The sequence below is a fragment of the Ambystoma mexicanum genome, chromosome 10 (assembly GCF_040938575.1).
Source record: "Ambystoma mexicanum isolate Mex_15411 chromosome 10, UKY_AmexF1_1, whole genome shotgun sequence".
In the NCBI taxonomy this organism is placed as follows: Eukaryota; Metazoa; Chordata; class Amphibia; order Caudata; family Ambystomatidae; genus Ambystoma; species Ambystoma mexicanum.
The window spans coordinates 136,671,365-136,687,116 of NC_090932.1; the positions used below are offsets into that span (position 1 = coordinate 136,671,365).

The 15,752-nt window shown below is 46.7% G+C and overlaps 1 protein-coding gene across 4 annotated transcripts in view; it reads left to right on the forward strand.

The window, feature by feature from the left end:
* ZMAT4 (zinc finger matrin-type 4) overlaps nt 1-15,752 on the forward strand; it is a 2,593,958-nt gene that overhangs the window by 1,177,538 nt on the left and 1,400,668 nt on the right. The window lies entirely within an intron of this gene.

Consider the following 15,752-nt stretch of genomic DNA (forward strand, 5'->3'; position numbering starts at 1 on the left):
TCCCTCAGGGTCAGTCGCTTCTCGAAACGATGAGTCGGAGGTAGATCTTTCTCTTCAGCTGGGGCCTCCCTCTGGAACAGCCTCCCTGCCTCTCTGAAACTTGAGGAGAACCGTCTACGGTTCTGGAAGCACCTCAGGATCTTCCTCTTTGCTTCTGCCTTCTCTCTTCCTCTCCCCTGCTGATCTCTGTCCGTTTCTGCATTCAGGCCCAGATCACTGCCCACCCAGCTGCATACCCGCACCACCTCCTGACACCCTTGCACTTGGGTCTGTATGCACAACCCTACAGTCCCCCTAGTAGCACTTACTAGCCTCCTGCTGGCCGCACTACCTGTTTGTTTTATCAAGTGTTCAGCACTTGCCACCCCTCCCCTGCCCCTTGCACTTTCATCTTCCCTTGCCCATGCACTGCGCATTATGAATGTCACTGGGCCTAGTAAGATCATTGTTTTTGTCCTCCCTTGTACCCCTCCTTTGCCTCATTCTGCCTTGAAACACGTGTGTATAGGCATGATAAATATAAAATATCATATCATATGGTTGCTGTCTTCGTGCTGCATCTAGGTCTGAATCCGGATTGGTAGATTTGTTTATGTTGATGGGTGATGGGGCAATAGTTATCTAGGTTGCGGGATCCAGAGTGGGTTTCATTAGTTGCAGGAGCCTTGAGTTAAGGAGCTGTAAATGATCTCCTGGTTGGGAAGGAGAGCTTCTGTGGGGAGGGTGTTGAGGATGGTTACTGGGAGGATGTCATCTGTATACGATGTGGCTTTTAGAGCGGCCAGGTTTTCTACCAGGTCCTCTGTTGAGAGTGTCTTGAATGTTGTCCAGGGTGTGGAGATATTGGAGGAGAGACGTGAGCTGGGTCTGAGGGACGTGAGGTGGGTTGTTTCTAACTAGACCTCCAACTTTATTGTGAATACATTGCTGAAACCAGTCCAAGTCAGTTTCAGAAATGCCTGCAATATAGAGATAGACAACTGTGCTGGTCTATGTTGTATCTTTTTGAAGAATAGGAAGTTGGAGTCAAATAAAGAAGTATTGATATGACCTATTCTTTCTGCTACTTGACACTGAAGATCATACGATTTGCTATCAAGATTGGAAAAAGAGCCATCGGTGGATTGACTCTGAATAAAGATTGTCCATAATAAATTACTAGAAAGTCTTAATTTGATTAAAGACACGGAGGCGAGCATTATGCTTCTTTCTTTATTTGAACGTATGAAAGAAAGCTCAGCAGCAAGTATTTTGTGCACCTGACTGTGAGCACATAGTATGCATAATAAAGGTGCAGGAAAATATCAACAAAAAACATCAAAGTACCACAGTTCAGTTTATCACAGTCTCTGAAGGAAGAAAAACTCAATTTCCCTTGAGACACTCTATTGTTCACCCAAGGTCACCAACATGTGACACTAGTCCACCAATAGTCACACGGATGTCCCCATAAACAGTCCTGAACATGAAGTAACTTCCTCTTTCGAGGCTGCAAACTTGGCTGCTCATAAACCAGTAGAGAGACACTGTGCCATAATCTGTCTTGTGTAAAGGAGAATTAGAGTCGAGCCGGAGATCATATGGGCTTGTCTGTAGGTGCTGCCATGGAAGAAACAAATAATCAAAATTACTTCATACATATGGAAGCCCCAGTTTGCCTAGCAGGTGTGGGAAAGAAATCAGTGTGTCATCTGAAAATTATGCATAAAATGAAAAAACATTTTTCAACAATCCCTCCCGCAATGCAAACGATAACCGATCTCAAACGTGGCATGCGCCGTTATTTCTCTCGCCGGGTGGGATAATGCTTGCCTCCGAGTCTTTCATAGAATTAAGACTTTCTAGTAAGTTATTATTGAAATTCTTTATTCTATGCCAAAACCGGAGGCTCACATTATGCTTGTTTAAAGCTTACTTACCACAATCGAAGCAGGCTGTTCTACCGGTTTTAGGTAGAATTGCTTAAAAATTGACTCACCTGCCCCATCGGCCATCCTCATGATGTCCTCTAAATGGACTCCGACTTGGAAGGCATTTGAAGACATGGCTCCTCTCACGGAGTGGGAACCAATGTAGGCAGAATCTATGCCTGCTTGTGTCAGAGTCCAACCCATCCACCGTGCCAATGTTGGGGCCGAAACTGCTTTGTGAGGTTTATGCAAGGCTATCAACAATTGCCCATTTCGAGAGCATCTAGGAGGAGCTGTAGCCTCTTCGTAGACTTTCAAACATCTGACCAGGCAAAGTTTGGGCTGCTCTCTAAAGGCGGGGTAATATACCACCCTCGAGTTGTATTTAGTCCTCCTGTGTATGTGAAACACTATACCGTCAGGATAAAAAAGTCCTGCCTTCCATTTCGAGAGCTCTGACGTCCGAAACCCTCCTACAGGAGACCAAGCAGAGCAGCATAGTCAGCTTGCCGGAGAGAGCGGTACGTGATAACACCTCATTAGGTGGCCATGAAAGAAAAAGATTGAGTACTTTATTGATGTCCCACAGCTTGTTATAGCGGGATGGAGGCGGCACCGTAAGCCTAACGCCCTTGAGTAATCTGCAAACGAGGTGATGTTCACCCGCTGGGACCCCCTGTATGTTATTGTGGTCAGCGGAAATTGCCAAGCGATAAGCGTTGACTGTCCTGTAGGAGAGACCCCTCTCAACTAGTGATGCTAGAAAGTTGAGGATCTCCTCTATAGGTGCAGAAACTGGATGAAACTCTTGATCTTGGCACCAGATCCTTCAGGCGCGCCAAGAGTTGGAGTACCATTTGAGGGAAGCAGGGGCCCAGCTCTCCTCTATGAGGTTGACAGCCTTGAGTGACATACCTCCAGGCTAGTAGGATCAGTGATCCGCTGACGAGAAGTGGGTGACTCTGACCTGACGGATCTAGCAGGTGATCCGGAAAGTGGGGTAGAAGGATTGGAGAATCTGAGGAAAGTTCCAGAAGAACTGGATACCAGGTCTGAGAGGTCCAGACCAAGGCTATGAGGACTAACTCTGTTCGCTCCTAATGGGCCTTCGCCAGGGTCCTCACTATCATGGTAAAGGGGGGAAAGGCATAGTGGATCCCCTCAGTAGTCGCTGCTGGATCCAGTCTCCAGCTGTAAAACAATGGTTATTGTGTGTTGAGGCAGGAGGCAAAGAGATCCTTGGACATGGGGTACCAAACTTGTTGGAGGCAAAGAAAGATATCTCTGTTGAGCCTCCAGTCGCTGTAATCGATCGAGTGGTGGGAGTGCCAGTCTGCTACTACATTTGTGAGACCCGGAAGATACTCCACTGTGACAGAGATCTGGTGCTCTAGACAGAAATGCCAAAAGTCTTTGGCTAACTCCGCCAGAGGCTGAGATTTTGTGCCACCAAGATGACTGATGTATCTTACTGCGGAAATGTCAATTTTTAGCAAGATACAACAACTCGCTCTGTCTCTGGCAAAGGCGCACACCGCGAAAGAGCCTGGCAGTTTATAGGCATTTGAAGTTACTGGGGGGACCAAGTGCCCCTTGTGGCTATTGGACCGCATCTCGCTCCCCAACCGGAGCAGCTGGCGTCCGATTCGATGGCGATATCTGGGGTGGATCTGAAGATGGCTCTGCCATTCCAGGCTTCCATGTGAGAGAGCCACCAGTTGAGTTCCATTCTCGCCTGCGGCAAAAGCGACAGACGCTGGGAGCAAGAGAGACTGCTCTTTAATGTTGACCTTTCAGCCTCTGCAGTTCTCGGTAGTGAAGAGGACCAGGAAATATTGCCTGGATGGAAGAGGATAGGAGACCTATGACTCTCGCTAGCTCTCAAAGAGATATGAAGTTCCTTTGCAAAAGTATGCGAATCTCCCATCGGGTGGAATGTATCTTGTCTGCCGGGAGACAGAGCTGAGAAACCTGGGTGTCCACCACGAATCCTAGGAATTCTAGGTTACTGGATGAACAAAGGATCGATTTCCCAGTTTATAGGAAAACCTAGATTGTGTAACAGGTCTATGGCTAGCCTGGTCTGCTCTTCCACTAGTTCCTGAGATTGAGCCATGAGAATAGTGTTGTCCAGGTAGATTATTAGCCTGATGCTTGCTCGCTCAGATGAGCCACTACGGGCCTCAGAAGCTTGGTAAAAGCCCAAGGTACTGAAGATAGCCGGAACGGTAAACTCATGAACTCCCAGTCTTGATGTTTCCATGAAAACCTTAGATAACTTATGCGGGCCTGATGTTTGGGGACCGCGAGGTAAGCGTCTTTCAGGTCTAATCGCATAAGCCAATCGTTTGGTCTCAAGATGTCTCTGAGCATGTGGATGCCTTCCATCTTGAAAAGACGGTAGACAATGAAATCGTTGAGCCCTTAGATTGATCACCTGGCATAATTTGTTTCCTGCGTACTAAAAATATGGGGCTGTAGAAGCCGCTCTAACTTGAGATGGGGTGAATTGCCTGTTTCAGGTATAAGGTTTGTATTTCGCTGTCTAATGCCACTTCGTCCGCTATGGACATCGCTATCGGGGCGGGGCGACAAGCTTGAAAGGGTTGCGCGAAGAACTCTAGGTGCAGACCGCGAGCTGCATCCCTGACCCAAGCATCTACTGATAAGGAGTCCCATGCATGCGCAAAGAGAACTAGTCACTCTCCTATGGGTGCTTACGCCGCTGGCGCTGCTATAAATACACTGACCTGTGGATTGTTGCTGGTTTGGGTATATGGCGGCTCTTCTCCAACTGCAACTCCTTCCTCACCCCCTTGAAGGAAAGACGGTGTCTGAGCGGTCTTACTAGGCATGGTGTTGGTCCCTGGACTGTTGAGGTCTTCTATTGGAGGTGTAGCGGCTGAAAGAACGACCTTGATCTCGTCCGGCCCTGGAGAAAACTTTTGAAGAAAAAACTATTTTGATGGAAGCTTGAGCTTTATCCAAGGCGGTAAAAGTACCGACGAATTTTGACATCTCCTCCATAAAGGTATCGCCGAAGTGTAGACCTTGGGCTGCGGCACCTGACTCGGTGTCCGCTAGCTCACTCAGCTTAGCGTCAATCTTAACTAGGATGCCTTTCCAGCACTTGGCCGATATGGCGCAGCTGGAGTTTCCCAGCAGACAAATTGCTCTTTGGGCCCAGCCTGAGAGAATTACCGGGTCAATGGGGTCACCTATGTCGATGGCAGCTTCAGTTAGGTCCATCATTTTCTCCAGGGGACCAGGGACATCCATGACTCTATTCTGGAAGGACTTCCAGGCACGGTCAATGCCCTTTCTTGGATCTTTCGCATTCTTGCCCAGGAAGGTGATAATTTTGGAGTCTTGCTCCAGAGTTAAAGCTACTTTCCCTGAAATCTCAGGGCAAGGGCCTTCTGCTTTGAGTCTGGCTCTAACCTCTTTATCCAGAGGCTTACACAGCCTGATTTTGATATACTCCATTGTTCCGGACGATGGTTCCCAGTCGGTAGATCTGGGATGTAATAGATCTTCCAGTGTAAACATCCCTCTAGAAGGAGACTGTTCACTGGCTGACTACTTGGGCATGGGGGCTGCCGCAATCCCGAAGTTGAGGGTTGTGACCCTACGGTCTGAACATCCTCATCTGAGGAAATGGGAGACTGATCATCGATATCGTATACTCCTTTTATTTGTTCATCATCCGTGCCCTGTCAGTATCCCTCCGAGCTTGAGGGTTTTATACCACTGTTGTCTTCCTCGGGGTAAGAGGGTCCATCGAGGGAAGGGGTTTCCTTCCTGTTCATAAAGGCCTTTTTCAGCCTGGAGAAGGCATCCGAGGCGGCAGCAGTGTCAGGTTCTGGCTGGCTTTGGTAGCCACTCAATCACTGGTATCAGAGTTGAAAGCTCAGGCCTCTACATATCACCAAGAGATAGGTGCTGAGAAAAATAAGTCTGAGGGATTGGAAAATGAAATATCCAAATACAAACAGGCTTTGAGGCAACCCAACCAGGTTAGAGTATGGAAAGGCACCCTCTGATCATGGAGTGATGTCCGTTTACCAGGTACCTCATGCCAACTCACAATCGTATACGCACAGGGTGCAGCTAACTTCACGCCTGCCAGTTTTCAAGAACAGGGAAACATGAGGCAGCTGAACTCAACCAGGCCTAGTCCAACTGAGCCGGAAGGCCAGTCCTTATCAGATATTGACTGGTATTCATCTTTACCCAGATTTAAAAATACCTTAGCATGAACTTCTGACCAGGAGGGCTCCTATGATGAAAAGATCAGGGAGTTAGACCGGCAGAAACTGAAGTTACAAAGGGAACATCTGGTCCGCTTTGCAGACAGAGAAGAACCAGAGGCCAGGCCTCAAAAGAGTATTTTTAAAATCTTGAAATGATCAAGGAAGTGGGGGGAATGCTCCACCATACCCGGAAGAAGGGATGCAGAAGATGAGTACTCCCCTGTGGGGAAAGGGGAGTACAAGGGAAGTGATCCTGAGAGCCCACAGCACCACAGGGGAGAAGAGACTAGACCCCACAATTCTGTCAGAGATTCCCAGTCTCACAGAGGTAGGAAACGCCTAGAGGGCAGGGAGTGGACCACCAATAGTAGCAGCCCTGAATCAGAGGACGAGTGGACTCAGGTGCAGCGGAAAAGGAAGACTGCCAAATAGAAGAGAGGTCTTGTAAAAGACCCAATTTGGCAAATAAAGAGCTTTACGACCCGCTACCACAAGAATGCCAAATACTCAGTATGGGAGCATCTAGAACTATATGACCAAATGAAGGCATCATTTGGTATCAAGAATGAACAAAATTCCATGGAGTTTGTCAAATGGACATTATCCCCGAGTACTCCCAGCTTCTTTGCAGGGCTGGATGATCAAGATCACCAAAGATGTTCCACCTATAAGGCTGCTATCTTAAAGCATTTCTCCATTCATAGGATCCCTCAGGAGGCCCGCAAGGCGGCCTACAACCTGAGTGTGGGGAAGACCAAGCACCTAGAGAGTTTGTACAAGAGCTTAAGCAGGGATTTTGCTCAGACCTCTAGGTGGGTGAACACAAATAGCCGGGAGTTCATTAACACTTACTTCCATGCACTCCCGAAATACATTATGACCCAACAGGTAAGGGACTTCCATGAGCATAGGACCCTGGATTGGGTGACGGAACAGTCCACCCGGATTTATGAACTACAAAAGCCAACTGAAACAAAAATAACCCTAAAAACCCCAAACCATCAAACACACCCGCTGCTGCAAAGGTGAAAAATACCCCAATATTGGACTTGGAAATATGGGGGCCTAAAAATACTCCTCCCGCTAATACTAATAAGCAGCATGAGGGGCAGAGGAGAAACTCTGATCCAACCCAATCGGGTGGTAGCCAGGCAGGGTATCCGACCAACGCTCCATCTGACTGTGCCACCTATATCAGCCCTGGATAGAAGGGCAACAGACCCATCTTGGGGTATGTATGGACTCTCCCAGCACAAACCTCCTTCAGAACTTTCCTCAGGAGGGCAGAAATACTCCACCCCAACCTCAGTTTCTTTCCCAGATACCCTTCAAACCCAAATTTCCAGAACAACCCTACTCTCTCTACCCGGCTTTCAAGACAATAGATTCCCGAATCAGGGAGAAGGGAGACAAAGGATGGCGGGGTATCAGGGAAACTCTCAATACCCAAGCTGCTCTGGGAGAAGGGACAGCTACTCTTTCCGGGAGCAGCACATCTATGAATCCAGACCCCCATACCAACCAAAAAGGATGTCTAAACTAGAAAGCAAGGTCCAACATTTAACACAATACCTTTGTTGCATGTTCCTCAAATGGACATTGCTGCCCAAAACAGTTCAACACCCGTGTCTGGTGCCCTGGAGCAATGATGGGAAGAAACATCCGACAACCACTAGGTTCCAGAGTAGGGAGACCGGGGGGAAGAGAGATGCAAAGCCCTAGAGGAAGCTTCCTTTCTCACAAGAACAAAAACCCCTGGAAACCTCTGAACCTGAACCCAAATATTCTACCCCCAAAAACATGTAACCTAGGGAACAGAGGGTAAGTACGAGAAATCCTACACCAAAGAGAACCCACTTTGTGGAGGAAGTCTGCATCATCCTGTTTGAATGGAAAAAATCCCTGTAGGATTCAGGGACGACAATATTCTCTTTCAGGGATGGAGGGATCCCTCCCAAGTAAAAATGGGTCTCAAAAGACCCTGATATAGAATGGTAAGTATGTAGACTGACCGAGAGCAACACATTCTTAAACATAATGTCACCATATGACCCTCAAAGCAATGAGAGATCCTTCCCCCAAACAGGATATGATATATATATTTATTGGATTCCAGTCAATGCATCGAATACAAAACATTGAATGACAAAAACAATAAAAATACATCGAAAAAAAAGCATTGAATGCATTTTTTTCAAAGGGACATGTTTTGTTTTAATTGTAATGGTTTTAAGGGGAAGTAAAATGGGGGTTGGAGGGGAGGAACCCCCATTAAAAAAAAATACATTCAATGCTTTTTTTCATTGCTTTTTTTAAAATGCTACGGTATTCGATGCTTTGGCATTCAATGCATTCACTATAAACCAATATTTTATTTATAGCGCGCCTCTAGACAAGTGTTTCAAGGCATAACGAGGCATGGGAAGGGAACCAGGGGGAACAAGACAGCCAGCAATCATATTAGGCCCAGTGACATTGAGATTGTGCAAGTGCAGGCAGGGTAAATGGGGTTAAGATCCAGGTAAGGGGAGGGAGAGAAGTTCAGGACATATGAGCAACAAAACACAAACAAAACAAGAAAAAGTAAGTGCGGCTAGCAGGTGGCAGTGCAAGGGTTAAGTGCAGGCAGCAGGAGATTGGGAAGTGCTGGTAAGGGGACTATAGGGTAACATATACAGCTCCAATGTGCAGAGTTGCTTGGCAGCAGTGCAGGTGTGCAACTAGGGGGGGTCAGGGCCCTGAGCCCAATGCTCAGAGGGTAGCCAGGTAATTAGTGCAGTGACAGAGAGGAGATCAGCATGGAATGGGAAGAGAGAAGGCAGAAGCAAAGACGAAGGTCTTGAGCAGCTTCCGGAACCTCAGACGGTTCTGCTCAAGTTTCAGAGAGGCAGGGAGGCAGGGAGGCTGTTCCAGAGCGGTGCACTGGCCGAAGAGAGAAATCTGCCTCCAGCTCTTTGCTTGGAAATGCAATTGACCCTCAATGAGTTGGAGCTGGAAGAGCAAAGTGCTCGAGTAGAGAGATACTTCAGAAGAGAAAGCTGGAGATATGTTGGTCCCAGGCCCCAGAAGGCCTTGTGGACAATGGACAGGGTCTTGAATGTGATCCTTGCACCCACTGGGAGACAATGGAGAGATTTCAGTGCTGGAGAGATACGATCCCTGGGCTTGAGGCCAAGGACAAGTTTCACAGCCCTCTTCAGGATTAGTTGGAGAGGACGGAGAGTAGAGGCAGGCAGATTTAAAAATAGGCTCTTACAGTAGTCAAGCCTAGAGAGAACCAGAGCTCTAGAAAGAGTGAGCTTCTGGGGGAAGGAGAAGAATGGAGGAATACCTCTGAGGAGGTGAAGTTTGTTGTTTGACTTCTTAGAGACGTCAGAGATGTGTTGAGAAAAGGAGAGAGTGGAGTGGAAGATAACCCAGTGGTTCTTACCCACGCAGGTAGGAGCAGGAAGAGGGCCAAGGGAGGCCAGCAGAGAGTGCAGGGAAAGAGGTGTAGGTGTGCTGATAAGGAGGATCTTTGTCTTGCTAGCATTCAGGCAGAGATCATTGGCAGCGCACCTTTCTTGGATTGCAGACCGACAATCAGGGATGAGAGAAGGAGATGTGGCAGCAGAGGGGAGCCTTTAAACAAGTTGAGTGTCATCCGGATAGCATTGGAAGTTGGAGCATAGTGCAGTGATGCAGTTAGCAAGAGGTGGCAAGTATTGGTTGAACAACCAGGGAGAAAGGTTAGACCCCCTAGGGAACACCGAAGATGGAGGCAGAGATAGAGGAGAGGAAGGACCCATGTTTGACCTGGGAGGGTCAGTCAGAGAGGAATTACGTCACCCAGGCCAGAGCTTGATCAGTGATGCCCAGGTTATCACGGAGCCAGCTGAGCAGGATGGCATGGTTGACCATGTCAAATGCAGAGGAGAGATCAAGAAGGATGAGGACAGAGGTGATATTAAAATCAAGGTTAGAGAGCAGGTCTTCACGGATGTTCAGGAGAGCAGTTTCTGTGCTTCTGGCTGCTCTGAAGCCAGATGATGTTGATGGAGACATCCAGCAGATTCAGTTTGAAGATTAAACTGGAAGGTGGCCAGCTTTTCAAGGAGTTTGCCCAGGAACGGAGTAATAGAGATTGGGTGATAATAAGCCGGAAGGGAGGGGTCGACTGAGGGTTTCTTGAGAAGAGGGTGCACAAGAGACTGCTTCATGGGGCAAGGGAAGGTTCCAGAGGTGAAATAGTGGTTGCAGAAGTCAGCCAAGGCTGGAGTGATGGGGTCAATGTGGTCCTTGATGGTTTTGGAAGAGCAGGGAAGAACCTGTTTTGATGTGATTTTCACTTGTCTAGAAACCTTGTCAGGGGAGAAGAGAGGAAAAGCAGAGAAGGGATGGGGTGGCTGCAGGGGGCCGGAGGAAGAGGGGAGATTGGAGGGAGAAACAGGAGAGGCTAAGAGGGTGGACAGGATGTCCTGAGTTTTAGAGATGAAGTGAGAAACCAGGGCCGTACAGAGGGCCTCAGATGGAACAGGATAGGTAGAGAATACGGCAGGATTGTCCAGCTCCTTGCAGATTTTAACGAGTTTGGCTGAGTTGTTAGATGCCGCAGAGATGCAAGCTTGTATGTGAGCTCTCTTGTTAGTGAGGGCAGAGACTTGGTATTGCCTTTTGAGCAGGTGGTAGGTCAGTTTGTCAGAGGATCTATAGGATGGCAACCATCTCCTCTCCGCCATCCTACACTTGCATTTAAGGATGAGGAGATCTGAGTTGTACCAAGAGTTTCACTTGGATTTAGGCTTCAAATGGATCCTCATGACAGGTGCAAGTGCAATGAGAGTGTCAGATAGAAGAGTGGAGCATGGAAAGGGCTGTGTCAGGATGTGAGTCAGCTAGAGGTGCAGGAAGGGGAGATAAAGAAGTGGTGAAAGCCTCAACTGACACATGCTTCATGGTTTGAATGAATGAGAAGGTGGGTGGCAGTGTGGGGGGTGGTTTGGCCCGAGGGGTGGGGAGAGAGAGATGAGAGGAGAGGAGAGGAGAAAGTGGTCACCCCAGGAGAGGGGTGTGGTGAGAGAGCTAGAGAGGTCTGAGGAGATCAGAACATCGAGAGTGTGCTTTGCAGTTTGAGTTGCCCCAGAGGGAAGAATAGAGAGGGAGATGGAGTCGCAAAGGTCACAAAAGAGGCCAGTGGCAGGACAGGAGGCATCCAGGTTGATGTTGAAGTCTCCAAGGAGGAGGAGAGTTGAGTGTTTGAGCCCAGGAGGGAGGTAGAGAGTGCTGACCACTCGGAGAGGGAGGGGGACAGCAAAGAATCAGGAGAAAAAGGGGACTTCCCCATCCTGTTTGTTGCTGGGTGCAAAATCTTCTTTACAGATTCCCAGACTCCGACACAGAAAACTTTCCAAGATCCCATAGTGTCAGAGTTCAATATAAAAAAAAGAAATTACTGACAAGCTGGCACAAAATGCTTTTTTTCTTTGTCCCCTTGAAGAGAAAAAAGGAAGATTGTATGCCGCTGTCAAGGTACAGTGTCAATGTGCATTATCAGTGCTGGTGGATACTGGATCCCAAGCCACCCTCCTGTCCAAAAAGGCCTTTGAACAACTAAATTCAGGAAGGGGGGAATATCACCAAATTCCCCTCACATCTCTTCCTGGATAACTCCAAAACTTTGATGGAAATGATACTTCCATCAAAAGGACTGCAGATCTGGAGATCAAAATAGGGCGACATAGGGTGAAACACCCAGTGATAATCGTCACTCCAGAGTGCACATCTTGTCTACTGGGGAAGTACCTCCTTCAGAGGTTATCACCCCTTATTGACTGTGCGAACAAGGTCCTCTGGACTCAGACTAACCAGCCAATCAAATTGAAATTATGTGAGTTTAAATGGCACATGCCACATGATTGAAACGGTCCGACCAAATAGAATTTCACTTCAGGAACAAGCATGTCCCAGACATCACTGTCATCTCTGTAGGAGAACAAACTGGTGATTGGAACCCTTCTCCATTTTTAAAAATCAACCTTCCTACCAGTTTTAAGTGGCATTCCATACTGGAAGGAAATACTCTAAAATGTTATACCGATCCACAATCTGAAGAACACCCAAATCCCATGATAAAAGATGATGAAAAACCAGCTCAAAGTTTGACTGACATCCAGAGAAATGGTGAACAGCTGTTTTTCACCATTCAGGTAAAAGGGGGGGAAGCCTGTTCTCGCCAGAGTATGCCTGAATAACAGAAGAAGCGTTATTCAGGAAACACCCAAAAGATCAGACCATTCCCATGTTTAAGTTGATTTATAAGTGGGAAATGGGCATGGAAACTCCAAATTCCAAACATCTCCTGCCTAGGAGGTGCATGCTAAAAATGTCCATTGGTGACAAAAGCATAGGACATAATTGTTGGGTTGGGAGAGATGCCCCCTCTGCTTTTTACTTAGGCTGTGACTTTCTGAATAGATACGCAATTAATTTGGACCTAATTAATTATAACGCCTGGACCCAACTGGTACCTAACCCCATGGGCTTTAACAACAATGGGAAAGTATTTTGGTCAGTCAATTGCTGCTGTATGTGGTTGAAGTTCAAATGGCAGAAGAGATCACCATCCCAGGACAGGTACGATCATTTTCAATCGCCCTAAAATTTAAGCGAGGAGATAACCTCATGAACAAGGATGTTTATATAAATTTGAATTATCACCTCCAACAGCAAGGTTTGTATTAACATCCAACACCTCTAGTTGACCTAGAACATAACACCATTCGAATATTAGTGGATAACAGAGACCATGGAAGTATCACTTTGGGTGCAGACACCTTAATTTGAATGGCGGTTGATGCCCAACATTATTCTATTGACTTGGGTAATGAGATCATCGGACCAATTCCAAATGACTGTTTCAATTTTGACGACGATATCCCTCTGGAAAAGATTTTCACCCGGCAAGGGGGGAATTTATTGGTGTACTCTTCCTGCCCTTATGGTGGGGAAGAGGTGACCTGGGACATACGGGAGGATGGGGTGGTATTTTGAATCAACAGTGGCAACCTCCCATCCTTGGAACCTCATGTCCAGGCCAACACCATAACAAGAGATCTCTCCACCCAGCTGGAGGATACTGCCGAAATTGCCAAACCCTGGGGTCTTCCCAGGCTTTAAGCAGATGGTCAAAGAACAAATCAATCTCGCTGATGCCTGTGAGACCAAGGAGCAAAAGCAGAGGCTGAAACAGGTGTTTTTGGATTTTTGTGAAATCTTTGCCATGGATTTGTACAACTGTGGACCCACAGAGATACATTCAACCTCCATACCTATGTACCCTGAGATGTCTCCAGTGTTTGTGAAGCAATACTGGTTGCCTCTCACTTTTATGGAGTCACTCACATAGATTATTAAAAACATAGAATCCCATGGGATAATTTGTCCAGTCCACAGTACCTTTAACAACCCGGTAGTGGAGATACTCAAATGCAATGGCTAATGGAGACTTTGCACAGACCTTAGGGAGTTGAATAAACTGGTCCACATGTCAAGATGCCCCCTTCCCTACATCGATCAGGGACTGGCCCAGATCCAATGGTCAAAGGTATATACCACCATTGACATGAACAACGGTTACTGGACAGTACCAGTGAGTATGGAAGACCAGTACAAGCTTGCCTTTACCTTCGGGGGGCAGCAATACACAATGACCCAAACTTCCTCTGGATACATAAACTCTGGCAACAAATGTAATATCTTCCTAAATAAGGAAACTCAGCCTATGTAGATGATGTCTTAATAAAGAGCTCAACATTGGATGGACACATAGCTGAAATAGGCTATGATCTGACCCAGGTGCTGAAAGCCCGAGCAAAACTGTCCTTTAAGAATGCACAGTGATGTAAGACCTGTGTAGACTTCTTAGGGCATGAAGTAAGCCCTGAGGGTCTCAGTACCCATGCAATAAAGGTGGAAGAATTATTGAAATTAAAATACCCCACTAATCTACGGGAACGAAGAAGCCTTCTTGGACTTACTAACTATAGTAGAAAGTTTATTGAAGACTACGCAGAGGTCACGCAACACTTGTTCCATTTATTAAAGACCGGGTCAAGTAGGAGTGGGGTCCAGAACAATCTGAGGCATAGAACAACTAAAGAGAAGCCTTTCCCAAGCACTGTGTTTGGCTTACCCAATAAGGAACAAGGAATTCTTCTTGGAGATAGGGTTCTCAAATACTTGCATAACATCAGTATTATACCAAAAGCATGAAAAGGTGAACAATCTCGTACATGAGCAAGACTTTGCCCTCTGTGGAGGAACAATTCAACGATTGTGAAGAGGGACTCCTGGAAATGGTGTGGCCATTGAAGAATTACCGTCCGTTCATCCAGGGGGAGAACATCATTGTCGAGACTCCGCACCAGCCCTCCAAAGTGATCAAATCTGAACAGGGAACGTGAGTAAATCCAGAATTACTTCTTGGATTCTGTCCATGCAAGGCTTTCATGTGGAGGTCAGATATGGCCAAAACAAGAAAAGTCCCCTGGCGCAAGGTTTGGCTGACTTGCATGACTGTGTTCAAGAAAACTGTCTCGAGGACGAAAGTCTAAAAACCAAAGACAATATGGAGGCGTACCTTACTTCCCAGCACAAAGTCTATGAGGAAGATGAGTGTCAGGGGATACCCACAGTTTATGTGGATGGGTGCTCCTACAATGTTGATAATCACAGGGAAAAATAACTAGTGGCTGGCATTGATAATGCATGGGTGAATGATGCCCCAGAGCCCTCTGCCGGGTACAAAATATGTCCCCGAAGTAGTCAGGTGGCAGAGTTGATGGTGGTACATCAAGCCATCCTCACTGCAATGCAACACCAACTCAAAGAACTGGGAAATTTTTCCAAGCAATTGATGATCTGGTCAATTCTAATGAGATGACCATCTATTGAAAAAAGATCAGCGGTCACTCCAAAATAGAGGGACCAGACAAAACTGGAAATGACTTGGCTGACCAGTTGGCCAAAACCGGTTGTTATTTTGATGTGATGAACATAACTAAAGTTATTAATAAAAATGTGATTAGGGCCCTTCCCTTGATTCCAACAGATTTGAAAGTTGGTGCGAGGGTGAAGGACAAAATTACCATTGGAACTGTGAAGTGGCATATTTTTCACTATACAGCTCCTGAGAAAATGAAGAAAAAGCATATCTCTGCATAGGAAGGGCGTGCAGACCTCAGAGTAGCATCATCTGATTTGCCTTAAAATTTTGTTCATACAAATATATCCATAAATTTAATGATCTGAAAAATGAGGGTACTTGCCATGTTGATAGATTTTTAGAGTTGAAACAGGCTGAACCAACATGTCAGTTTGGGATGACGAAGCTTTCTCCTCCCACAGCTTTCCTAACTCACACACCTCATCTCCTTGTCCTTTTAGCACACAGGTGGGAGATGGGTAGAGAAAACCAACCAATCCCTTTCGTAGGAATCATGACAAATGTGTAATGTCATGTGCCCTATAAGTAGACCAGTTTGCATTAGAACTGGGGATTTTCCCACTTATTCTGGGATACAATCTGCTACTGAACTCTTGAGAGAAACAT